Source organism: Heloderma suspectum, chromosome W (genome assembly GCF_057233095.1).
Source record: "Heloderma suspectum isolate Gila_16-S chromosome W, 16-S_ref, whole genome shotgun sequence".
In the NCBI taxonomy this organism is placed as follows: Eukaryota; Metazoa; Chordata; class Lepidosauria; order Squamata; family Helodermatidae; genus Heloderma; species Heloderma suspectum.
This window is the reverse complement of record NC_139475.1, coordinates 28,010,405-28,035,654: the sequence shown is the minus strand read 5'-3', so window position 1 is coordinate 28,035,654 and position 25,250 is coordinate 28,010,405. Positions and strand designations below refer to the sequence as shown.

The window sequence follows — 25,250 nt, the reverse complement described above, 5'->3', positions numbered from 1 at the left end:
CAGGGCTTTGAATGTTAACACCAGCACTTTGAATCGGGCCCGGAAATGGACTGGCAGCCAGTGCAGCTGGAAAAGTACTGGCGTAATATGAGCTCGCAGGCCAGTCCCTGTTAACAATCTTGCTGCCCTATTTTGGACCAGCTGAAGTTTCCGGACCGGTTTCAAAGGCAGCCCCACATAAAATGCTCTGCAGGAATCCAGACGAGAAGTTATCAGAGCGTGGATAACTGTAGCAAGGCTCTCTCTGTCCAGAGAAGGGCGCAGTTGGTATACCAGCCTAAGCTGATAAAAAGTGCTCCGTGCCACTGAGTTCACCTGTGCCTCAAGTGACAGTTCTGGATCCAAGAGCACCCCCAAACTACGAACCTGATCCTTTAGGGGGAGTGCAACCCCCTCCAGAACAGGTTGAACATCACCTAGTCGGACAGACGAACCACCCACTCACAGTACCTCCGTCTTGTCTGGATTGAGTTTCAGGTTATTGGCCCTCATCCAGTCCATTACCGTGCCCAGGCACTGGTTCAGAACAGCCATTGCCTCACCTGGTTTTGATGAGAAAGGGAGGTAGAGCTGGGCGTCATCTGCATATTGATGGCACCTCAGCCCACACCTCCGGATAACCTCCCCCAGCGGTTTCATGTAGATGTTGAACAGCATGGGGGATAAAATAGAGCCCTGTGGGACCCCATGGCAGAATTGCCATGGCACAGAGCAATAATCCCCCAGCACCACCTTCTGGAATCGGCCATCCAGGTAGGAGCAGAACCACTGTAGTGCAGTGCCTCCAACTCCCAACCCAGACAACCTATCCAGAAGGATACCATGGTTGATGGTATCGAAAGCCGCTGAGAGGTCCAGGAGAATCAACAGGGTCGCACTCCCCCTGTCCCTCTCCCGGCAGAGGTCATCCCACAGGGCGACCAAGGCAGTTTCCGTTCCAAAGCCAGGCCTGAAGCCCGATTGAAATGGATCTAGATAATCCGTTTCATTCAACAGTGCCTGGAGCTGTCCTGCAGCCACCCCGCTCAAGCACCTTGCCCAGGAAGGGGATGTTGGCCACTTGCCTATAATTGTTAACATTCTCTGGGTCCAGGTCATCCCTGCGTCAATCGCAGGTCAATCCCTGCGGTACCCCACTCGTTGCCTCTCCCCAGTTTGAGAAGGTCCCATTGAGAAGCATTCTTTGAGTCCGGTTCTGTAGCCAACTATGGATCCACCGGATCCTTGTTTCATCTAGCCCACTTTGAGATAGTTTGCTCATCAGGATATCATGGGGCACTTTGTCGAAAGCTTTGCTGAAGTTGAGGTATATGATTTCTACAGCATTCCCACAGTCCACAAGGGAGGTTACCTGATCAAAAAATGAGATCAGGTTCATCTGGCAGGACTTGTTCTTGACAAATCCATGTTGGCTTCGATTAATCACGGCATTGTTGTCAAGGTGCTTCCAGATGGATTGCTTTATCATCTGCTCCAGAATTTTCCCTGGGATTGATGTCACACTGACTGGTCTGTAGTTCCCAGGCTCCTCCTTTTTGCCCTTTTTGAAGATAGGGACCACATTAGCCCTCCTCCAGTCCTCTGGCACTTCCCCCGTCCTCCATGATTTCTCAAAGAGAATAGACAGCGGTTCTGAGAGTTCTTCTGCCAGTTCCTTTATGACTCTAGGATGCAGTTCATCTGGCCCTGGAGATCTGAACTCATTCCAAGTAATTCGGTGTTCCTTGACCATATGCCTATCGATCTCAAGCTGCAATCCTGCCCCTTCAGCCTGCACTTCGCCTTTGCCAGGGGGGACATAGACCCTCTTTTGGGAGAAGACTGAGCCAAAGTAGGAATTGAGCACCTCTGCCTTTTCTTGGTCATCTGTTATCGTTTTGCCATCCTTATTTAATAGCTGAACCACCATTTCTTTCCTCTGCCTTTTACTATGCACGTAGCTGAAGAAAGCCTTTTTGTTGCTTTCTGCCTCCCTCGCTAACCTCAGCCCGTTCTCAGCTTTAGGCTTCCTGACGCCATCCCTGCAATTCTGTGCTACCTGCCTGTACTCTTCCTTTGTTACTTGGCCTTCTTTCCACTTCCTATATGTGTCCTTTTTTGTTTTCAGGTCATCCCTAAGCTTTTTGGGAAGCCACATTGGCTTCTTCTGTTGTCTTCCACCTTTTCTTCGTGTGGGAATTGTTTGTAATTGTGCCTTGAGAATTTCCTTTTTTAAAAGCTCCCACCCATCTTGGACTCCTTTTCTCGTTAGCGTCGCTTGCCATGGGACCTTATTGATCATTGTTCTGAGTTTATCAAAATCAGCTTTCCTAAAATCCAGGGTACGCGTTTGGCTACACTCGGCTTTTGCTTCCCTTAGAACCAAGAACTCAGGTACAACATGGTCGCTTTCCCCCAGAGTTCCTGTAACTGCTACTTTATCCATTAAGTCATCTCTGTTGGTTAGGATCAAGTCAGGGATAGCCGATCCTCTAGTTCCTTCCTCTACTTTCTGTAGGAGGAAGTTATCCGCCACACAAGTCAGGAATTTCCTGGAGGGGCCATGTTTTGCAGAATTTGTCTCCCAGCAAATATCGGGGAACGTGAAGTCCCCCATTACTACTACATCATGCTTCCTTGAAACCTTGGCAATTTGCTTTTCAAAAGTTTCATCCTCGTCTTCTCCTTGGTTGGGTGGCCGGCAGTAGACTCCGACCACCAGGTTCCTTTTATTCTTTGCTGCATTTATTGTAACCCAGATGCTCTCGATGGGGCTACCAAGCTCCTCCTCCTGTATTTTTGTGCAGATATAAGTATTTTTCACATACAGGGCCACCGCACCTCCCTTTCTGTAGGAGGAAGTTATCCGCCACACAAGTCAGGAATTTCCTGGAGGGGCCATGTTTTGCAGAATTTGTCTCCCAACAACTATCGGGGAAATTGAAGTCCCCCATTACTACTACATCATGCTCTCTTGAAACATTGGCAATTTGCTTTTCAAACATTTCATCCTTGTCTTCTCCTTGATTGGGTGGCTCTGACCACCAGGCTCCTTTTATTCTTTGCTCCATTTATTTCAACCCAGATGCTCTCGATGGGGCTACCAAGCTCCTCCTCCTGTATTTCTGTGCAGAGATATGTATTTTTCACATGCAGTGCAACCCCACCCCCCTTTCTGTTCCTCCTGTTTTTTTTGAACAAGTTATATCCTTCAATTGCTGTATTCCAGTCATGAGAGTCATCCCACCAAGTCTCAGTTACACCTATCAGGTCATAATTTCCCTCCTGTATTAAGAGGTCAAGTTCGTTCTGTTTGTTTCCCATACTCTGGGCATTAGTATATAGACATCGAAGACCATGTGCTTCATGGTCTGGCTTTCTTCCTACATGTGTCTGAAGACTATTATTGGGCGCTCTCAGAGCTGTTCTCTCCGTTGCAGTGCATGCGCCTACATCCATTGTTACCCCCCAACATTGCATCTCCCTTCCCCGTAGGATTCAGTTTAAAGCCCTCCTGATGAAGTTCTTCATGCTGTGGCCAAACACATTCTTCCCAGCCTTTGTGAGGTGCAACCCATCCCTTGCCAACAGCCCATCTTCCAGGAAGTATAGCCCGTGGTCCCAGAATCCAAATCTCTCTCGTCGGCACCACCTTTGTAACCAGTCATTCACCCGGAGCATTTTGCGTTCCCTTTCTATCCCTCTTCTAACTACTGGAAGGATGGATGAGAAAACTATCTGGGCCCCAAAGTTCTTGAGTTTCCTTCCCAAAGCTTCAAAGTCTGACGTGATTTCTTCGTAGCTCCGCTTGGCAGTATCATTTGTTCCCACATGGATGAGAAGAAAGGGATACCTGTCAGTGGGCTTTATGAGTGCAGGCAACCTTTCAGTCACGCCTCTAATCTGTCCTACCGGGAGACAACATACCTGGCGAGTCCACGGGTCTTCGCGACATACTTGGGTCTCGATCCCACGCAGCAAGGAGTCTCCCACTACGACCACTCTTCTCTTCTTGTTGTTGTAGGCCTGGGTTTCATCGACTCTGCTTGACTGACCTTCAGCCTCTTGCTCGCTCTCATGCAGGTTCCCCTGTGGTTCTTCCTCTGCAGGCTGTCCTCCAGTCTCAACCGCAAGTACCTGGAATTGGTTCCACAGCTCCACTGCTTCCACTGGTGCCAAGTGGCATCTAGTTCCTCTTCTCCTAACTGTCACCCTTTTCCAAGGAGTATCCTCTACTGCATTTTTCCTCGCCTCAGCATTTCCCACTTCTGCCTCATCTTGCTGTTGCTCTTCAAGCTTCTGGTCTTCCCTTTGCTGCTGTAGTTCCCCCATTCTGTCCAAGAACTCTTCGTGTTCTCTTATTCCCCGGAGGGTCGACAGTCGCCGCTCCAGTCCCCTTCCTTTCTCTTCCAGCAGCGTGATCAACTTGCCCTTGTTGCAGGTGTAGGCCATGTTGTTCTCAGGCAAGAAAACAAACATGGCACAGGCCTTGCAGGTCACCACCACTGGAGAGTCCTGTCCTTCCATAGCCTCTTTTCCCTTTTTGTGTCTAGCTTTGTGATTGTTCTAGACTAGCCTGTGCCTGCTCCTCTACTCAGTAGAGGTTAAAAGCAGAGTCCCACTGGTGTGAAAGTGTTAGGGGCCTCCCCCTTGACCCCCCTCTGCCAAATTCCCCTGGCCAACTCCTGTTTGTAGCGCCAGAAAGCGTGAAGCGGCTGGGCCAAAGCCAAAAGGACACTCAGCTGTGGATGTGTCTGGTGGTGAAAAGAAAATCCGATGCTGTAAAGAACAATATTGTTTAGGAACCTGGAATGTCAGATCAATGAATCAAGGTAAGCTGGAGGTGGTCAAACATGAGATGGCAAGATTGAACATGGACATCTTGGGAATCAGCGAACTAAAATGGACAGGCATGGGCGAATTTAATTCAGGTGACCATCATATCTACCACTGTGGGCAAGAATCCCGTAGAAGAAATGGAGTAGCACTCATAGTCAACAAAAGGGTGGGAAAAGCAGTACTGGGGTACAATCTCAAAAACAATAGAATGATCTCAGTACGAATCCAAGGCAAACCATTCAAAATCACAGTAATTCAGGTCTGTGCCCCAAGCACTGAGGCCGAAGAAGCTGAGGTTGATCGGTTCTATGAAGACCTACAACACCTTCTGGAACTAACACCAACAAAAGATGTCCTCTTCATCATAGGGGATTGGAATGCTAAAGTAGGAAGTCAAGAAATCACCGGGATAACAGGCAAGCATGGCCTTGGTGTACAAAATGAAGCAGGACAAAGGCTAATCAAGTTTTGCCAAGAGAACATGCGGATCATAGCAAACACTCTTTTCCAACAGCACAAGAGACGACTCTACACATGGACATCACCAGATGGTCAATATCGAAATCAGATTGATTATGTCCTTTGCAGCCAAAGATGGAGAAGCTCTATACAGTCAGTAAAAACAAGACCTGGAGCTGACTGTGGCTCAGATCATGAGCTTCTTGTTGCAAAATTTCGGCTGAAATTGAAGAACGTAGCGAAAACCACTAAACCATTCAGGTATGACCCAAATCATGTCCCTTATGAATATACAGTGGAGGTGAGGAATAGATTTCAGGGATTAGACCTGATAGACAGAGTGCCTGAGGAACTATGAAAAGAGGTCCGTAACATTGTTCAGGAGGCAGCAACGAAATCCATCCCAAAGAAAAAGAAGTGCAAGAAAGCCAAGTGGCTGTCTGATGAGGCTTTACAAGTAGCTGAGGAAAGAAGGGAAGCGAAAAGCAAGGGAGAAAGGGGAAGATATATCCAACTGAATGCAGAGTTCCAGAGAATAGCAAGGAGAGACAAGAAGGCCTTCTTAAATGAACAATGCAAAGAAATCGAGGAAAACAACAGAATGGGAAAGACTAGAGATCTCTTCAAGAAAATCAGAGATCTCAAGGGAACATTTTGTGCAAAGACGGGCATGATAAAGGACAAAGAAGGCAGGGACCTAAGAGAAGCAGATGAGATTAAGAAGAGGTGGAAAGAATACACAGAAGAACTATACAGGAAAGATCTGAATGTCCCTGATAGCCATGATAGTGCGGTCACTGAACTTGAGCCAGACATCCTAGAGAGTGAAGTCAAGTGGGCCTTAGGAAGCATTAGTAACAACAAAGCTAGCGGAGATGACAGTATTCCAGCTGAGATATTTAAAATCCTAAAAGATGATGCTGTTAAAGTGCTGCATTCAATATGCCAACAAATTTGGAACACTCAACAATGGCCGCAAGACTGGAAAAGGTCAGTTTACATTCCAATTCCAATAGGCTTCAGCAGTATGCGAACCGAGAACTACCGGAAGTACAAGCTGGGTTTCGAAGAGGCAGAGGAACTAGAGATCAAATCGCCAACTTTTGCTGGATCATGGAGAAAGCAAGAGAATTCCAGAAAAATGTCTATTTCTGCTTCATTTACTACGCTAAAGCCTTTGATTGTGTGGATCACAACAAACTCTGGCAAATTCTTAAAGTGATGGGAGTACCAGACCACCTTACCTGTCTCCTGAGAAACCTGTACGAGGGTCAAGAAGCAACAGTAAGAACCACACATGGAACAACCGAGTGGTTCAAAATTGGGAAAGGAGTACGACAAGGCTGCATATTGTCACCCTGCTTATTTAACTTATATGCAGAGTACGTCATGAGAAACGCCGGGTTGGATGAATGACAGGTCGGAATTAAGGTTGCCGGGGGAATTATCAACAACCTCAGATACGCAGACGATACCACCCTAATGGCAGAAAGCGAAAAGGATCTAAAGAGCCTCTTGTTGAGGGTGAAAGAGGAGAGTGCAAAAGCTGGTTTGAAACTCAACATTAAAACAACGAAGATCATGGCATCCGGCCCCATCACTTCCTGGCATATAGAAGGGGAAGAAATGGAAGCAGTGACAGATTTTACTTTCTTGGGCTCCAAGATCACCGCAGACGGTGACTGGAGCCATGAAATTAAAAGACGCTTGCTCCTTGGGAGGAAAGCTATGGCAAACCTAGACAGCATAGTAAGAAGCAGACACATCACCTTGCCGACAAAGGTCCGTCTAATCAAAGCTATGGTTTCCCCAGGAGCAACGTATGGCTGTGAGAGCTGGACTCTACGGAAGGCTGAGCGCCGAAGAATTGATGCTTTCGAACTGTGGTGCTGGAGAAGACTCTTACGAGTCCGCTGGACTGCAAGGAGGTCAAATCAGTCCATCCTAAAGGAAATCAACCCTGAGTGCTCATTGGAAGGACAGATACTGAAGCTGAAGCTCAAATATTTTGGCCACCTAATGCGAAGAGAAAACTCTCTGGAAAAGACCCTGATGCTGGGAAAGACTGAAGGCAAAAGGAGAAGGGGACGGCAGAGGATGAGATGGCTGGATAGCATCACGGATGCAATGAATATGAACTTGAGCACGCTCCGGGAGAGAGCGCAGGACAGGAAGGCCTGGCGTGCTGTGGTCCATGGGGTCATGAAGAGTCGGACACGACTGAACGACTGAACAACAACAAAGTCAAAACACGTAATGGGGTTTCAGGTCCCCTGTAATCTCAAACCCCCATCTGGAGACATGCGGCATGAGACATTTCGGGGCCCACACCCTCTGACCTGTAATGGAAACTAGTGATAGAAGTTGATTCTTTCAAAAACGATTCTGACAAAAATAAAATAATAATAATAATAATGATGATGGAATAGTTTTCCCCTACATATAAATGTGTAATGATTAGGTTTATCAAATCAAAATAAGATTATTTAGTTGTTTTCCCAACAACGGTTGTTTTCCCAACACTGAAATCTAGAAACGCCCTACTCAAAAAACATGTAATGCGGTTTCAGGGCCCATGTAATCTACCCCCATCTGGAGACATGCAGCATGAGCCTTTTCAGGACCACCTCTCTGACCTGTAATGGAAGCTAGTGATAAAAAGTTGATTCCTAAAATTTAGCAACGCCCTACTCAAAGCACGTAATGGGGTTTCAGGACCAGTCTCAAAAATGGGAATTAATGCTACAAAGTCATTTACAGTGGTGAGCATAGTTTTTTGGGAACCCTAGCAGTATTTTTAAATGTGCCTAGGGTGATGGGGTAGATTGCAGGTAAGCGTATAGTAGGTTTTAAACATAAGACACCAGTGCTCTGCAGAAAGAACATAAAACTTTCTAACAACAGAGGGGAACTTTGTGGTTGGATCCTGATATTCTGTGGACTCCTTTGCTTGATCTGTGTCTTCTTCATCTCAAAAGTCACTTTACAGGGGTGCGCATAGTTTTTTGGGGGTCCCTAGCTAGGGTTTTTTAGAAAATCTAAGTGGCGCTTAAGGAATGTTTTACTTTTTAAAGACCCTTGAAGGTTTAACTTGCAGCCCCTGTGATTTCTATGTTTAATTATTCTTTCAAAAACGTTTCTGACAAAACGAAACAAAAATGCAGCAGTTTTCAAATGAGCCATTTTATTCAGAGTTTTGCTTTACAGAGGTAAGAAAATACTTATAGGACCTGTTTCTAATCACTTTCATTACATGATTTAAAAGTACATGATCGGTATTTTTCAGGGTTTTATCCAGTAGTTTCAGGGCCTTGTGTGAACGACCAATTTTAGTCAGCGAGATTTATACTTTATCAACAGACTCTTGTGTTAAAACCAGACAGTTCAGACTGTATCCAATTAGAGTAATAATATACAGTATACTTTTAAAACCTATTTTCCCACATACAATTCTCAGCTTTCCAGAGATGACACTCTTTGGCCAAGATAAGCATTCATGTGAGGATTGTCCTGGCGCCTGGATTATACACCCAATACATGTATCATGTAGATATTCAATTAAGCGGCACTTCAGAATGCCAAAAACAGTGGTTCTGGCAATGCATTGCATTGCTCTGCGGCGCTTTCCGGGTGAGCTGAAGCTTGTTTCATCCGCTTCCAGGCCTAGAATACTTTTCAGGATGACATGGCCTGGCTGCTCCGTTGCCAGATCAGCACAACCCTAAAAAGAAATTAAGAAAATACTTTGGTGTCTCCTAAACACACACAGCATGTCTTTAATATCGATGCTACAAATAATCACACCTACCTGCATTTGAAAGTTTCCTATTGAAGCCATCTTCCATAATGCCACCGGCGATGGCACCTCTGCTTTAATTTCAACAGTTTTTCCAGGGCCTTCTGCACCAACATTATTCACACAGGGGTCCTGGAAAATGGAACCATCTATTATGAAGCTGTATCCTGCCTGCAACCCTTTTGCAAACTTCGGAAACCACCACAAAATATCCCCCCTCCATCCATCCATCCATCCATCCATCCATCCACATAGATAGAAACATTGAAATCTTACCTGTGCTACAAGGTTCTGTAGTGAAATGGCCTCCAACATCTTCTGCCACATTTGGGAAACCTCGGCCTCCTCCTCGCGTAGAAGTTTAGGTGGTGGAAAAGCAGTCATCAGAACTGGTACTGATATACTGTTTTGGGGGGTCACGTTCTGCAGGAGGAGTAGCTGATGGCCCCAGAGGGGTGCTTGGCCGCGCCATGTTCTCTGTGCAGAAAACGTGTCTGGGCAAGAAAAAAAAAGGCTGTTTTTCTGGGGGCAAGGCTGCCCCTATTGGTCAGTGGGGTTGTGGGGCGTGACCTTACAGGGCTAGGCTCTAAGACCTCTGCCTATTGGGCTGCAGTGGCGTGGCAAGTTCGTAGAGGGGGTCACATGAACCCGCAGGACCAATCCGGGTGCAGCTTGGAAAAGGCCCCGCGGGCCATCTCTGCGTCCGTACCTGCTAGGGCTCTAAAACATCTTTCTATTGGTCCGCAGTGGCGTGATGAGTTCGTAGAGGGGTCACATGACCCCCGTCAGGTGACCCTGAAGGTCATATGACCGGGTCAGCTGATTGCATACGTGGGGCTTCCAGCTAGGGTGGGACTTCCCCTCTCAACGGGGGGCGGCGCAACTGTCACCTTCGAAAATGGGGCGTGGTTTAGAGTTTGATGCGAACCCCCCTCCTTTACTACTTGTGTGTGTGTGTGTGTGTGTGTGTGTGTATGTATACATACTTATACATACATACACATACATATACATACTTACTGCCTTTGGGTCTCCTTTGTATCATAAGTTTCTTTACACACATTCCCTTGTTGCAGTGCAGGACCCAAGGTTTTGGCGGACTCTGCACTGCCCCTAACCAACAATCTATTTATGGAAACTGATCCCAATGACCATCCCTTGTTACAAAGTTGTGAACAGAGGCAACCAGGGCAGGATCAAATGATCCTACGTCTGGCCACTCTACACCAAAAGTAGGCCATTCAAGTTGACAACAAGTTATCAGTTTCTCCTTCATCATTCTCACTCCATAATCACCCTTAAATATACTAAAATTCCTTAACATACATCCTAACCGAGTCGGTGAGTTTTCTACTCGGGAGCTACCCGAACCCATGATGAATCACCACCCAGACCTATGTGCCGGGATACTAACAGGGAGACGTGTGATCTCTGGCCCACTTGCGTTCCAGAGATTGACGGTGACAGGGTTTCCCCTCGCGTTGGTCCTGGGGCATCTTGACTGGAGGCACGCCTATTCCCACCCAACAGTGATTCTAGTTTCAATACAGTATACTCACTCCTTCCACGGCTCCTTGAGCACCTTTCAGAAGACCGTCACCGGTGTCAGGAGAGAGCCTTTAACCTCCCGGGTGTCCCAACTCACAGTCCTGACGAATGCCTCGCTGGTCTGTTGTCTGACCCCAGAGTGGTCCAAGGGTTCTCCTGTCCAGATCGCCAGTAATTTGTTTCACAAGGGGCAGTTCAGCTTCCCTTGGAGGCAGTCAATTTCCCCAAGAAAACGAGTCACGCTCAGGCTTGGTCCAACACATTTTTTTTGTTCGCAAACAGTCCAGCAAGCGGCTAATGCTGGAAACAAAGCTGGCCCCGGGCAACACCCGAGGCAATGCACTTATAGGCTATACAGACAAAGCCCCTTCCTCAAATTGGCTAATGCACTTCATGGTATATTGCTTCTCTTATGTACAAATAAGGCAATAGGTGACTCACTCAAAACTTTGCCCCTTCCCCTTAGCAACCAAGTTTAAGAATGTACTAGAATAAGTAAAAGCAGTTCTTTGTTGACCAAGGGTCTAAGAATATGCTAGGATAAACAAAAGCGATTCTTGCTGACCAAATGTCTAAGAATATGCTAGCAAAGCAATCCTTGCTGACCAACTCAGTTGATGTATTAATTCCCGGCTCAGCTAATGTCATCACTATGAGGAGAGACTGAAAGAACTGGGCATGTTTAGCCTTGAGAAGAGAAGACTGAGGGGAGATATGATAGCACTCTTCAAGTACTTGAAAGGTTGTCCCAGAGAGGAAGGCCAGGATCTCTTCTTGGTCATCCCAAAGTGCAGGACACGGAATAATGGGCTCAAGTTACAGGAAGCCAGATTCCAGCTGAACATCAGGAAAAGCTTCCTGACTGTCAGAACAATACGACAATGGAGCCTATGACCTGGGGAGGTGGTGGGCTCTCCCACACTGGAGGCCTTCAAGACGAGGCTGGACAGCCACTTGTCAGGGATGCTCTGACCTGGATTCCTGCATTGAGCAGGGGGTTGGACTCGATGGCCTTGTAGGCCCCTTCCAACCCTACTAGTCTATGATTCTATGATTCTGTATGGATCCAGCATCCAAAACCTGGACAGTGTGTACACCACATTTCCTTCACTAGAGAAGCACCGAATGTAGTGTTGGCCACAGAATCCTGACAGTTTCCCTATAGATAAAATAAAGAATTACACTTCTAGCCCTTATTATAATGGCAACAATATGGTTGTCAGTGTGTGAGGAGAGAAGGCCCTCAGGATGCTTCTGAAATTCTCTTTCTCTGAATGTCTCCTTGGATTTTGGAGGGGGGAATGCTCTGGTTTTGGTTTTCTAAACTGGGCCTGATGCATTAGACATCTTCCATTTGGCTGGTTTTTAAACATTTTTTAATATTTGGTACAGAGTGCAGTGTCTATGCACAGCTTGCTGTTCTATTTGTGTCTTTCTCCCCTCCCCTGCGTTACTAATGCAGACACTGTTTTGTTGCAGTGTTTTATTGGTCTTGATGCAATCGTATGCATGATCGTATCAAGATTCTTTTGGGGCTGACTAATGCGCAGGAGAGCTGCACAAAAGGAACCTTGACGCAATCATGCATCTCGATCACATCCATCTCGTTGCAGTGTTTTATCCATCTCAAGCAAGAGTGAACAAATCTGCCCCATCTTCTGCATGGGCAACCCTTCAGATGTTTGAAAAGATTTGTTTATAGAATCATAGAATAGTAGGGTTGGAAGGGGTCCACAAGGCCATCGAGTCCAACCCCCCGCTCAATGCAGGAATCCAAGTCAGAGCATCCCTGACAGATGGCTGTCCAGCCTCCTCTTGAATGCCTCCAGTGTGGGAGAGCCCACCGGCTCCCCAGGTAATTGGTTCCATGGTCGTATTGCTCTATCAGTCAGGAGGTTTTTCCTGATGTTCAGCCGGAATCCGGCTTCCTGTAACTTGAGCTCATTATTCCGTGTCCTGCACTCTGGGATGATGGAGAAGAGATCCTGGCCTTCTTCTCTGTGACCACCTTTCAAGTACTTGAAGAGTGCTATCATATCTCCCTTCAGTCTTCTCTTCTCAAGGCTAAACAGGCCCAGTTCTTTCAGTCTCTCTTCATTGGGCTTTGTTTCCAGTCCCCTGATCATCTTTGTTGCCCTCCTCTGAACCCTCTTCAGTTTGTCTGCATCCTTCTTAACGTGTGGTGCCCAGAACTGGACACAGTACTCCAGATGAGGCCTAACCAGTGCTGAGTAGAGGGGAACTAGTACTTCCCGGGATTTGAAAGCTATGCAGCCCAAAATAGCATTTGCCTTTTTTGCAGCCGCATCACATTGTTGGCTCATATTCAGCTTGTGATCGACAACAATTCCAAGATCTTTCTCACTTGCAGTGTTGTTGGGCCACGTATCCCCCATCTTGTAACTGTGCATTTGGTTTCTTTTTCCTAGGTACAGATCTTGGCATTTATCCCTATTCAAGGTCATTCTGTTGTTTTCTGCCCAGCGCTCCAGTCTATCCAGATCACTTTGAATTCTGTTTCTGTCTTCCAAAGTATTAGCTATCCCGCCCCATTTGGTGTCATCTGCAACTTTGATCAGCATTCCCTGCACCTCCTCCTCCCAGTCATTAATACAAATGTTGAAGAGCACAGGGCCCAGGACTGAGCCCTGCGGTACCCCACTCTTTACCTCTCCCCAGTTTGAGAAGGTCCCATTGATAAGCACCCTTTGAGTCTGGTTCTGTAGCCAACTGTGGATCCACCGGATCATTGTTCCATCTAGCCCACTTGGAGCTCGTTTGCTCATCAGGATATCATGGGGCACTTTGTCGAAAGCTTTGCTGAAGTCGAGGTATATTATGTCTACAGCATTCCCACGGTCTGCAAGGGAGGTTACTTGATCAAAAAATGAGATCAGATTCGTCTGGCAGGACTTGTTCTTGACAAATCCATGTTGGCCTCGAGGAATCACGGCATTGTTTTCAAGGTGCTTCCAGATGGATTGCTTTATCATCTGCTCCAGAATTTTCCCAGGGATTGATGTCAGACTGACTGGTCCGTAGTTCCCAGGTTCCTCCTTTTTGCCCTTTTTGAAGATAGGGACCACATTAGCCCTCCTCCACTCCTCTGGCACTTCCCCCATCCTCCATGATTTCTCAAAGAGAATAGACAGCGGTTCTGAGAGTTCTTCTGCCAGTTCCTTTATTACTCTAGGGTGCAGCTCATCTGGCCCTGGAGATTTGAACTCATTCAAAGTCATTAGGTGTTCCTTGACCACATGCCTATCGATCTCAAGCTGCAATCCTGCCCCTTCAGCCTATACTTCGCCTTTGCCAGGGGGGACATAGACCCTCTTTTGGGAGAAGACTGAGCCAAAGTAGGAATTGAGCACCTCTGCCTTTTCTTTGTCATCTGTTATCGTTTTGCCATCCTTATTTAATAGCTGAACAACCATTTCTTTCCTCTGCCTTTTACTAGCTGGAGGGAAGAATTTATTGAGGGCCAATGACCCTACCCATTCCCTATGATCAACAACTGAGACCCTTCTCCAAGGGAGGTTCAGAGGATGGCAGTAAGGCAGAAGAGGCCTTTCAGTGGCAGCCCCCAGATCATAGAATTCTTTTCCCAGCAAGATCTGCCTAGCACCAACATTGTCCTCTTTTCTGTGCCAGGTTAAGACTTTCCTCTATTCCCAGGCATTTGATGGACTCCTTAATGCATCAGCTGAATTGTCTACACTTGTCACTGATGTTCTAGTCATTTCATGGATGGGTGGGTGGAGCATATTTTAGTGGATCACTGATTTTAGCTGTTTTAAATTTTGTCTGGTTTAATTTTGTTTTGAGTCATTTTTGAGAAAGACATCCAAGAACTCTAATAAATAATAACCATAATCATATTAGGCACAACAGATTAATAGAACCTCCATATTTTAGAGGCAGTCTACCTCTCAATCACAATTGCCAGAAGGGAAAAAACAACAAAGGATGGCTTTCTCTGTTACAACCTGCTTGTGAGCTTCACAGGGCCACCTTGGGTGTCCTCTGTCAGAAACAAGGGGCTGGACCAGATGGGGCCTTCATGGCCTGAATCCAGCATTTACGTCCTTAAATTTAAAAGGACTGGAAACACATATGGAAGAGAATAGCTCTATCCACCATTAATAGCCATGATAGCTGATTGGAGCATCCAAAGTCAGATCTGGGGCACCAGATACTTGTTTACAAGTCAGATCCGCCTATAAGGCATGACAACTAAATGGAGCCTTTGTGCACAGAGTTAGTCTACCTGTGAACACCGGAAATCCAGACAAGCAGCAGAGTCGTGCCCTCCTTTTGAGCTTTCTCTGTGGGCATCAGACCCCCACGACCCGGATCACCTGAAGGGGGGAGACGACGGCGTCCCACTGCCGGATGATCACCAGTGTCGAAGGGCCATTGGCAAGCTGCTGTTCATCGCGATGGTGACCAGACATGGCTGCAGCTGTGGGCATCCTGAGCAGGAGAGTGGCCCAGCCATCTCAGCGCGCCTGGAGTGGAGTGACGCGCGTGATGCGCTTCTTGAGAGGCACCACACACACAAAGCTCAAACTGCCCAGCAGCACGCACGCACGCACGCAGGGCTGATCGGGTTTGTGGATGCAGACTGGGTGGGCGACGAGTCAAACCCCAAGTCCACGTCAGGAAACCTGTTCACATACAACGGCGGGGCTAACGGTTGGGCCAGCAAGAAGCCGGCAGTTGTGGCCATGTCTTCCACAGAGGCAAGGTACGTGGCAGCAGCCAGTGCTTGTCAGGAAGCGATTTGGCTCAGACAGTTATTCACTGACATGGGACTGGGGAACACGCAAGCCACAGCGCTACACGAGGACAATCGGGGTGCCTGAAGCTGGCATCGAGCGAGAAACGGAGGCCACGGACGAAGCACATTGACGCGAGGCATCGCCTGATAAGGGACTTGGTAGAGCAAGAGGCGATCGAACTGAAGTACTGCCCGGCTGTAGGCATGGTGGCAGATGTGCTGGCAAAGCCTCTGCCGGGGGAACTGCACCAGCGCCACCTGACAGGCATGGGATCTGTGCAGTGACCCACTGCCCTCGAGAAGGGGTGTTGGAGGGACCCGGGCCATGAGTCACTCAACCTGGACTCAAGGGTTAACAGGTACCTGAGTCAGGTGGGAGGGGGCTCTGGGAGATCGTATGGCCTTTTCCTGGTCTCCCCCTACGCTCCTCTTCCTCCTTCCTGCTGCAGCGCTTGCTGACCATGGGGCTGACCCCAGCCCACGTGCCTCCAGATGTAAGCCTGTCACATCCCCAGTGAAGTCTGTTCCTAACCCACCACTCGAGTGTGTTTTGTCTACATCCGCGGCTACTGACCTGGGGCTGGTTCGGACTTCATCTACAAAATGGAATTTCTGCCAACAGATAGCAGTATTTACAAATAGCCGTTCTAATTTGTGCTGTATACCCATCATAGGTCACGGCCCTTAAAAGCAGGAGGCAGGCAGGGGCTGGACCTCAGGTGCGGTCTGGATCATTTCTCATGCCGGGCCTCAGCCTCGGCCCTGACCCTCTGCCTTGCTCATGTTCCCCTGTGTGGTTTGGAGTTGGGACTGGACAACGGACTTCTCTTGGATTTGTTGAATTGGTCAGCCCCCCACTCTACCCTCCTCCTTTCTGAGCCTTGGACAGATTTACGACTGGGCTTATCAGTCAGTGAGTCATTGCCGCTGTTTGCCGTCCAACTGTGGTCAGCCAGCAAGGACTGACAGTAATGGTTGTATGGCTGGGTGGGCTTTAGACAACCCTATGGATGACTTCGGTTGAGAAGTACACAATGGACATTTCTCCTTTCCCCACTCCAGCTTCATTCCATGCTTTATAGCCACTTCTGAATTTCCTAATTTGTTAGAGCAACAAAAGCAAAACAAAAGTGTTTGTCAGCCTTGATTATATATATAAAAAAAGATATACTCTGAGCATGTGCAGTTCTGCATTTTAAACTCCCTTCAATCAACACACCATCATGACTACAGGAATAAAATGGAGATTGCTTCTACTGCCCTGATGCTAAACACATTTACTTAGGAAGAAGCACCATTTTGTTGCGTAAAAGGACTGTATAAGCTTTACTACAGGACGCATTTATTGTGCACTCCTCAGTCCCTCAGTTTAAAGAACGACGTGAGGTTTGCAGAGCCTTTCTACACAAGGCTGTTAATCCACTGTATCTACTTTCAGTTTCACCACACTGAGATCTGAGCACTACACAAAGAGCATTACCTTTCTTGCTTTTCTTCTATGTAACCTCTAGGTGGTGCTGTGGTTACTGGAATAGTGCAATTACACCAGTGGAAAAAGCATTTTCCTTCACTTTTACGAATAATACCATATTTTTTCTGCTCTAAAAAAACTCACCCAAGTGCTGTTTAAAAACAAGTGAAACTGGAGGGTCACAACATTGTCTAAAGAACCTGTCAACAAGCATGAGTAGGGAATGACTAGCACACAATAAATGCCTTGTATAGAAAAGCTCTTTTTAGAGGAGGGAAAATGTGGTATTATTTGTGAAGGTGAGAGAAAACACTTTTTCCACTTGTGTGATTGCTCTACTCCACTGTACCCCAGTGCCACCTAGAGGTTATGTAGTGGAAAAGGAGCAAAGGAAACACTCTTCTTGCAGTGCTTGGATCTCAATTCTGCAACAAAACCAAAGTAAATACAGTGGACTAACAGCCTTATGTAGAAAAGCATGCTCTCCCCCCCACCGCTGCCCCCCTCTCTATATATTGAAAATAATAATTTTCACTTTGATTTCTCTCTTCTCCACCACCCTACCACCACCCCAAAGCTTTCCATGTAATTTGGGGAAGCTCCCAATTCAGTATTTATTATCTGCAGTTGCTCAGCCTAATCACTCATGTAGGTGCTCTTTGTAGGGAGGGAATCACACCAGGTTCCTTTGAAGTGTTTGGGGAAAGAAGAGGCTTTTTCTTTAAAAGGGGAAAGCCAAAGCATTGAGGCAGGAAAAGCAACATGCTTAATATTCAACAGCAGAGAGCTCTCCTCTAGCAGCAAGAGAATCGCACCTTGGAGGGGGGGGGGGCTCCCATAACTTCAGTGGCTGTGGAGAAGAGATGGTTTCAGCAACTGGTATAGCTTGTCCTGTCTTGGGATGGCAGGAAAAGTAGGAAAAACTGCTTTGCCCAAAATTCCCTCTTTCATCAGGTGACACTTAAAGCTAAGCAAGGCCTGCTCGTTGTTGCATGACCTAACCGCCCTTTGATCAAATCTAGACCTCCTGGCAATGCAATCTGGCCCTCTGATGTCCCTTGAGACTTCATTACTGGCAGTAAGGGCTTTAAGCTAAAATATGCAGATATTTTGGCCATGCCCCTTTGCCTTTGGCCCCGCCCACCACTGGAATGTGGCCCCCGAGGGCTTCTCTGAAATGGAATTTGGCCCTCGGGCTGAAAGAGGTTCAACACCCCTGCTTTAAGAGATGTACAGAAGAGGAATTCCAGCCGATCATATCTGAGCGATTCCCTCTCAGACGACACTCTGGCAAAGCCATTGAGCAGGGCAGGGGGAGAACAGTTAAGCAGACTTTGTTTATGGGCTGGGAGTCATCTTCTCTAACAGGTCCCCGTGAGCCACCTGCCAACTCCGAGATGGGTTTAAGAAAGATCAAGGAGCGCGCGAGGATGTGTGTGTGTGTGTGGTAGTCACACTTGAAATGTGACTTCCCTGCAAACCACTTGGCACATGGTGGGTGGTAGTGGGGTGGGGGTGAGATAAGTCTCCATGGCTTAGTTTTCACCTTCTCTTCCCCTCTAAGCGTGCATCGGGACTCAGCATATTTTCGAGCTGCCAGAACCTTGTCTGGTTTCTGTGTGACATTTTGCAATCGGGAGGTCCCAGGTTCAAATTCTTGGTTAATCCCCTGTTAAGCAATCCCAGGTGGCAGGGAAAGATACCAGAAGAGCTACTGCCAGTCAGAGTGACTTCCCCAATCTAGTGCCCTCCAGACAATGTGGGACTGCAACTCCCATCAGCCCTAGTCAACAAAGCCAATACTGAGGGATGATGGAGGTGTAGGCCAAAACATCTGGAGGGCCACAAGTTGCCCACTCCTGCACTAGAAGATGGAGAAACAATCTGACCTGGTCTAAGATTGCTTCCTATTTAAATCTGCCCTTTATTTAGAATCATGAGGGCGAGAATCTTGCTTGATCTTTTTGTGGAACTCAGTGATAAAGCACCTGCTTTGTAAAAAAGGTCCAAACCCTGGCATCTCCTGGTAAAAGGATCAGGTAGCAAGAGGTGAGGGAAACCCCTCTCCACCCAAAACCCTGGAGAGCCTCTGCCAATCAGGGCATGGCATATTGACCTACAAGGACTGATCGACTGGCTTGACATAACGCCACTTGATCGTGTGGTGAGACTGCCTTTATTGCAACAGTTTTCAGTGGGTTATTGCCTGTGCTGAAGGGGTTGGCGAGTGTGGCCTCCGGCTGTTAAGTGCTCCTATGAAAGTAAAGGTGCTTTCCCCCCACACTTCAGGCAGTCAATAATGATCCTTTGGTTGTTCAAGGTACCTCTCTGCTGTGCTACCAGGCAGGGTTGGGGGAGAAAAGTGTGGTGCGTTTCCCCGGGGACCATTTTAAAGAGAGTCATCACTAATTATATGACGAAGGAATCCTCCTTTTGTCTCCCACCAGCCTCAGCTGTACGACAGCCAAAAGGAGAAGCAGGGGCCAGGAGAATATCAATCGGCCTCCAAACCCCCTGATTTATGCTGCTTTCAATCCCACCGCAAGGCGGCTGACATAAAAAAATCAAATGCAATTAACCGGTTCAAACTGTGCCATTAGAATGGGCAATTACAAGTGGCTGATTTAAAACACCCCACTGTTAAAATGACCAATTTACTAAAACGGGGAACATGACTGCATGTCCTGAAACAGCGAGAAACACAAAAGAAGCACAGAATGAAGCATTGGCCGCAAAATTTAGAGTCTCCACTTTCATTGTGTTTCAAAAGAACAAGTCCCTAGTCCTCATGGAGGTATGTGAGCGATGCCTGATGAAAACTCAGAAGCCAGAGGGGGTGGCTGAGTAAACTTTCCAATGGTTCAGGGATATGGGGGGGCTTTTGACCTCAACTTTGCCATGAGTAGCAAAATCAGAGTCAATTATGCAAAACATGATTCTGCAAACCTTCTTGAAGTGCAGGATTTATATGGGGCACAGAATTTGGATTGCCTGAGCACAGAAGCAATGAGGCATCGCTGTTACCACCTCTCTCCTCTTTTTCTGTCTTGCAGTCGATATGGACCCTTGTGATAACGACCCGTGTCTGCATGGTGGGGCCTGTCAGTCCAACGGAAACATTTCCAGCTGCAACTGCCTGCGAGGCTTCACAGGGGAGAACTGCGAAATAGGTGAGGGGTCAGGGGAGGGAGTGTCCTTCTGCAAGGCACCCAAAACTCAGCTCAAATTTAGCAGTGTTCCCACATGGGGTGATTGGGCATATTATTATTGCTCCTGCTAAAAGCAAACTCAGGCGCTGAGTACCAATAACTATGTAGCCAAAACAAGGCCGCTGAGAAAAGACCCTTCCCTGTGGAGAATGGGAGACAGGGCATGTTCAGTTGCGGAGGGTACAGAGAAAGGGGGAGAAGTCTTCAGAATTGCTGAAAACAATCCAAAGGCAGGGAGATGGCCCAAGATAAGAGAAAACCAGAGAGGGAATAGGAGAAAGAAGAAAGAAAAGTATTCCAAGAACTTAAAAGAGAGAGCTGAGTCTTATTGAGGTTGAAAACGGCTAATTTGCAGTGCCATCCTACACACGTTTATGATTGCAGCATTAGTGGGCTTCCGTCTTTTGAAAACTGAGCAGGTAACAATTACCATTTAAACACAGGAAGCAGCCTTTGGGTTCTGGACTTATGAGAGGGGAAGAAAATGGTCTCTTTCTCCATGCCATGACAATTATATACACCTTGATAAAACTTTTAACTCACCGTTTTTCTAAGCTAAATCTAGACACTCCCCAAAGCAGATCTCATATGCAGTAGCCTAATGCCAAATCAGGCAACCGTTCCATCCAGACTGCTACCCTCTACTCTGGCAGTTACTCTCCAGGGAAGGGTGTTGAACCTCTTTCAGCCTGAGGGCCAAATTCCATTTCGGAGATGCTCCTGAGGGCAGCATCCCAGTGGTGGGCGGGGCCAAAGGCAGAGGGGGTGGGGACAAACACAAAGGGGTGGGGCCAAATGCCTTTTAAAATTGGGGGCAGGGAGATGCACAAAAGCTGGCAAACAGTCAGCAGTCAGGGAAAGGGGTGGCACCATTTGGGGAAACCAGGAGGGCTGGATATGCCTGCACCTGGGTCAAAGGTAGCCTCTTTCCCACATCTGCTGCTGGAGAACCTTTTAACTGTAGTTTGGATCTGTGGCCTCCTGCATGCAACACATGTCCTGCACCACTGACCTCTGGCTGCACTCCATTGCCTTTTCCACTACTCTCCCTCCCCTCCTCTATTTTTTTCCATTCTTTTTGTTCTCAGTCCTCCTTGCACGGATGCCTCCCTTCCCAGGCCCTCATCTTTCTCCTCACTTCCTCATCAAAAGCATGGCTTCTGTCAGCGTTGGAAAGATCACTTGGGCAGATGGCTGTTTCAAGGGCAGCACCGTCTTACTGTGATGGAACAGGGTGCTCTTTTCCTCCCTCCCCCCCCACTTCCTGCCCTTCCTGCGGCAGTTATTTTGACCACTGCAACCACAGAGCCCAAACCATGGCTCACTAGGAGCTCCTGGATGTAGCATCCACATAAGACACATCAGCATCCATCAAACTGCCACTGGTTTCTAAGCAACCTTGTCTTTTACAACAGGGAGGGCAGCAAGTAACTCTTCAGATGTTTTGGACTTCAACTCTCAGCATTCCTGACCATTGACCATGCTAGCAGGGGCTTCTGGGAGCACAAGTCCCAAACATCTGAAGATCTACGTTCTGCCTACCCCTGATCTACTGCAGATCAGTCGTGCCTGCAGTATTGTTTGCAAAGACCCCCAAGCTGAACATCACAGAAGAGATGCCCCCATCGAGGGACCTTGAAGCAGATCGGGCGATCCTGGGCTCTCAGGGGAGGTGGGCCATCATAATTTTCCCTCAAGGAACACTTAGCCCCCTCTTGGATGTGGAGGCTGATGCCGAGTGGTCCCCTAGCCCTAGGGAATGCAGCCGCCTAAAGATTCAGGCTTGGCCAACTCCTCTTGAGTAGGGCTGTGCACCACTTTGGTACAAAGCCCAAATAACGAGGCGAAGCAGGCTGATTCAGAGGTGCCTCGTTGTGATACGAAGTGGATCACACCAGCACCCAGGCACACCAAAGTGAAGTGGCTCCTCCATGAGGTGCCTTGGAGATTCATAGCTCTTCTATTGCCTTCTGAGCAGGCCAGAACGGCTGTCTCCAAAATGAATCAAATTCTAAAAGATGACACAGAGGGGCAGGAGGAGGAGGAGAGATTGTGCTTTGGTGAATGGGAACCATTCGCTGAACCTAAGCCAGCAGTCTCCATTCAGACGCAGTGGTAGAGGAGGGGAGTATATATAGTTTGGCGAAAAGTGGCGTTTGTTCATTGCGTGAGGTGGTTGGTTGGGACTTGGGAGAGGGCTCTGTTTGTTTTTTTAACTTTGGTTATCATAGAATCACAGAATAGTAGGGTTGGAAGGGGCCTACAAGGCCATCGAGTCCAACCCCCTGCTCAGTGCAGGAATCCAAGTCAGAGCATCCCTGGCAGGTGGCTGTCCAGTCTCGACTTGAACGCCTCCAGTGTGGGAGAGCCCACCGCCTCCCTAGGTCATGGGTACCAGTGTCGTGTTGCTCTAACAGGCAGGACATTTCTCCTGATGTTCAGGCGGAATCTGGCTTCCTGTCACTTGAGCCCATGATTCCGTGTCCTGCACACAGGGATGATGGAGAAGAGATCCTGGCCTTCCTCTCTGGGACCACCTTTCAAGCACTTGAAGAGCGCCATCCTATCTCCCCTCAGTCTTCTCTTCTCAAGGCTAAACAGGCCCAGTTCCTTCAGTCTCTCTTCATAGGGCTTTGTTTCCAGTCCCCTGATCATCTTTGTTGCCCTCCTCTGAACCCTCTCCAGCTTGTCTGCATCCTCCTTAAAGTGCGGTGCCCAGAACTGGACACAGTACTCCAGATGAGGCCTAACCAGTGCTGAGTAGAGGGGAACTAGGACTTCCCGGGATTTGGAAGCTATGCTTCTATGAATGCAGCCCCAAATAGCATTTGCCTTTTGTGCAGCCACATCACATTGCCTGTAGCCAGCCTAAAAGTTGGGGGGGGGGGAAGTAGGGGCGGGAGGTTCTTCTGGTTTGCAGGCCTTTTAAAGACAAAACTGCAAACTGCTTGTTTGCCAAAAAAAATGGGGGGGGGGCAGAAAACATGTAGGGGAGTATTGATCCCCCCCTTGCAACCCACCCCCTCGCAGCATTACCAGCCTCAACCCAGATTATCTGAAGGACCATGTGTCCCCATGCGATCAAGCCCACCTGTTTAAAATCTGGAGAGAGGGTTCCGCTTCACATTCTGCCACAGTCTGAGGTTAGTTTCACTGGTACAAAGGACAGGACCTTCTCTGTGTTGGCTACAAAGCTTTGAACCCGTCTCCCGTGGGAGATGTGCCTGGCCTCCTCTCATTCCACCTTCTGAGAAATGGTGAAGAGCATCCTTCTTCACCAGGCTTTTAATGACAATTGAAACTGCGGTGCTATCCCCCTGAATCTCCATATTTGCTCTCTTTACAGACATGGGGGCTGTTTTGTATATTATTATACAATAATATATTGGTGCTGTTTTGTATATTATTGTTTTATTTTGTAATTGCTCATGTTGTGTTGCTAATGTATGTTGCATTGCTAACTGACTTGCCACTTCTTAGCAGGAAAAGAGCAGAGAAATAAAATGACATACTTTTAGTTAGGGATGCTGGCAAAATCTGGAATGGATTCAAATGAGTTCAGTTTTCTGTTTATCTGACCTGTGGATTTTGCTGTGAACCGGCTTCTTCTGCGCAGATTCTGTGGACTTCCAGACCATTCTTTTACTTTTGGGGGAGATTTGCCTCACTGCTCATTAGCGCTAACGCGTACTTTCAATAATGTACATTAGCGCTCATGAGCATTAGTGAGAATGTGCACTTGCAGGAGTGGATGACAATTCTTGTAGAAAGTAATCCAGTTCCATCAATGAGTGGCCAACGGAATTAAAGACACCTGACAAACACAGACAGAAAGGATGTAAGACAATCTATGCCTCCCTACCTGTATTGGATTACCTTCAGGTGGATGTGAGCTGTAATTAGATAGAGGGCATGCCTCCAAAGACCACGAGGAGCCATTAGGTCTCGTGCCCCAGAGATGGGTTTTTATATCATTATGATCACATGGTGGGGCTTGTGTGCAAGAATCATGAAGACCGTGCTTCTGATCCAAGCTTGTGCAGCATGGTGTGGCACAGCATGCCGGATCCATGCTGATTTTTATGGTGCACTCCATAGACAAGGGTGTAAAGTGTGACTTAGCATTTGATTTCAGGTGTTCCATGTAAAAACTATTAAGATGATTCATGAGGATCCATTCCTCATGTCCCTGTTGTTGTTGTTCTGTGGGAACACCTCGCTCCAATGGATACATGCTTTTTAGAGGCCAGTGAGTATGGAAGGGTGAGAGCTGATGTGATTAGGGATTTGGAGAAAGAGGCCTGGTAAACATATCACAACACTCCTGGGTTGTGAGTGTGGCAGCGTGCTGGTGAACATTGCCTGATCACCTCTGCTGTGAGTGGGAGCACCGAAACAACCCAGGGATGTTCTGGCCCCTTGCTAGTTTGTTGTGACATGAAACCAAGAACTCTGGTTTGTCTGTTCATGGTCAACCCAGAGAAATAAGCCACGGTTTGGTTTGGGGTTATTTCTCAGGCTTGTTCTGGAAGAGACAAGCCAGACTTCCTTGTTTGCACATCACGACAAACAACCCAAGGACGAAGCATTCCTGGATTATTTAGCTGCTCTCAGTCACAGCAGGAGATCAGGCGGTGTGCACTAGCATGCTCACTCATTCCTAAAAACCCAGGGTTTTAAAAAAGTCATTACAGGATCCATTATTTCTAAGGTTCAGTTCTGAGGATACATGCCTTGAATCAATGTTTTTGTGCTGTAGTGGAACAGTCAAGTACAGGATCAGTAATGTGGTTCAGTACATGGGCATCCGTGTGATCTATGATCACTGTTTCCTGTTGTTAGAGAAAGGGAAGTCATGAGAGATTGTCGAGACAGTCGCATAAACATAATCAGAAATAGACATGTTGACACAATCATATTCTACATCTGCAAGTCATGCCCTGATGAGTCACCTAATGGCTCAGTCAGTTGACATGTCTTATCACTAACAGAAAATGGTATAGGGCGGGGGGGGGTATGGTATAGAGGAGGGGGGTATAAAAGACTTGTGTATGCTTAGCTCGGGGTCCAGACTGCTTTGCTCTGCACCTGTTTTGCAAAACAAACAATAAAATAGTGTTGGATCCACTGCTGCCTGCCTGGCATCCTTTCTTTCAACCAGAAGCAAGA

The 25,250-nt window shown here is 47.5% G+C and overlaps 2 long non-coding RNA genes across 2 annotated transcripts; both read right to left on the bottom strand.

Moving 5' to 3' along the window:
- Positions 1-8,461: 8,461 nt before the first annotated feature.
- On the bottom strand, positions 8,462-11,303 carry LOC146333944 (uncharacterized). The gene is made up of 4 exons (XR_014786393.1): positions 10,633-11,303; positions 9,350-9,567; positions 9,086-9,205; positions 8,462-8,998 (listed from the first exon to the last, which is right to left on the bottom strand). It is a non-coding gene; the product is annotated as an uncharacterized LOC146333944 (long non-coding RNA).
- A 3,923-nt stretch (positions 11,304-15,226) lies between these two features.
- LOC146333943 (uncharacterized) lies at positions 15,227-25,028 on the bottom strand. The gene is made up of 3 exons (XR_014786423.1): positions 24,815-25,028; positions 23,661-23,895; positions 15,227-16,498 (listed from the first exon to the last, which is right to left on the bottom strand). It is a non-coding gene; the product is annotated as an uncharacterized LOC146333943 (long non-coding RNA).
- Between the last annotated feature and the right edge of the window lie 222 nt (positions 25,029-25,250).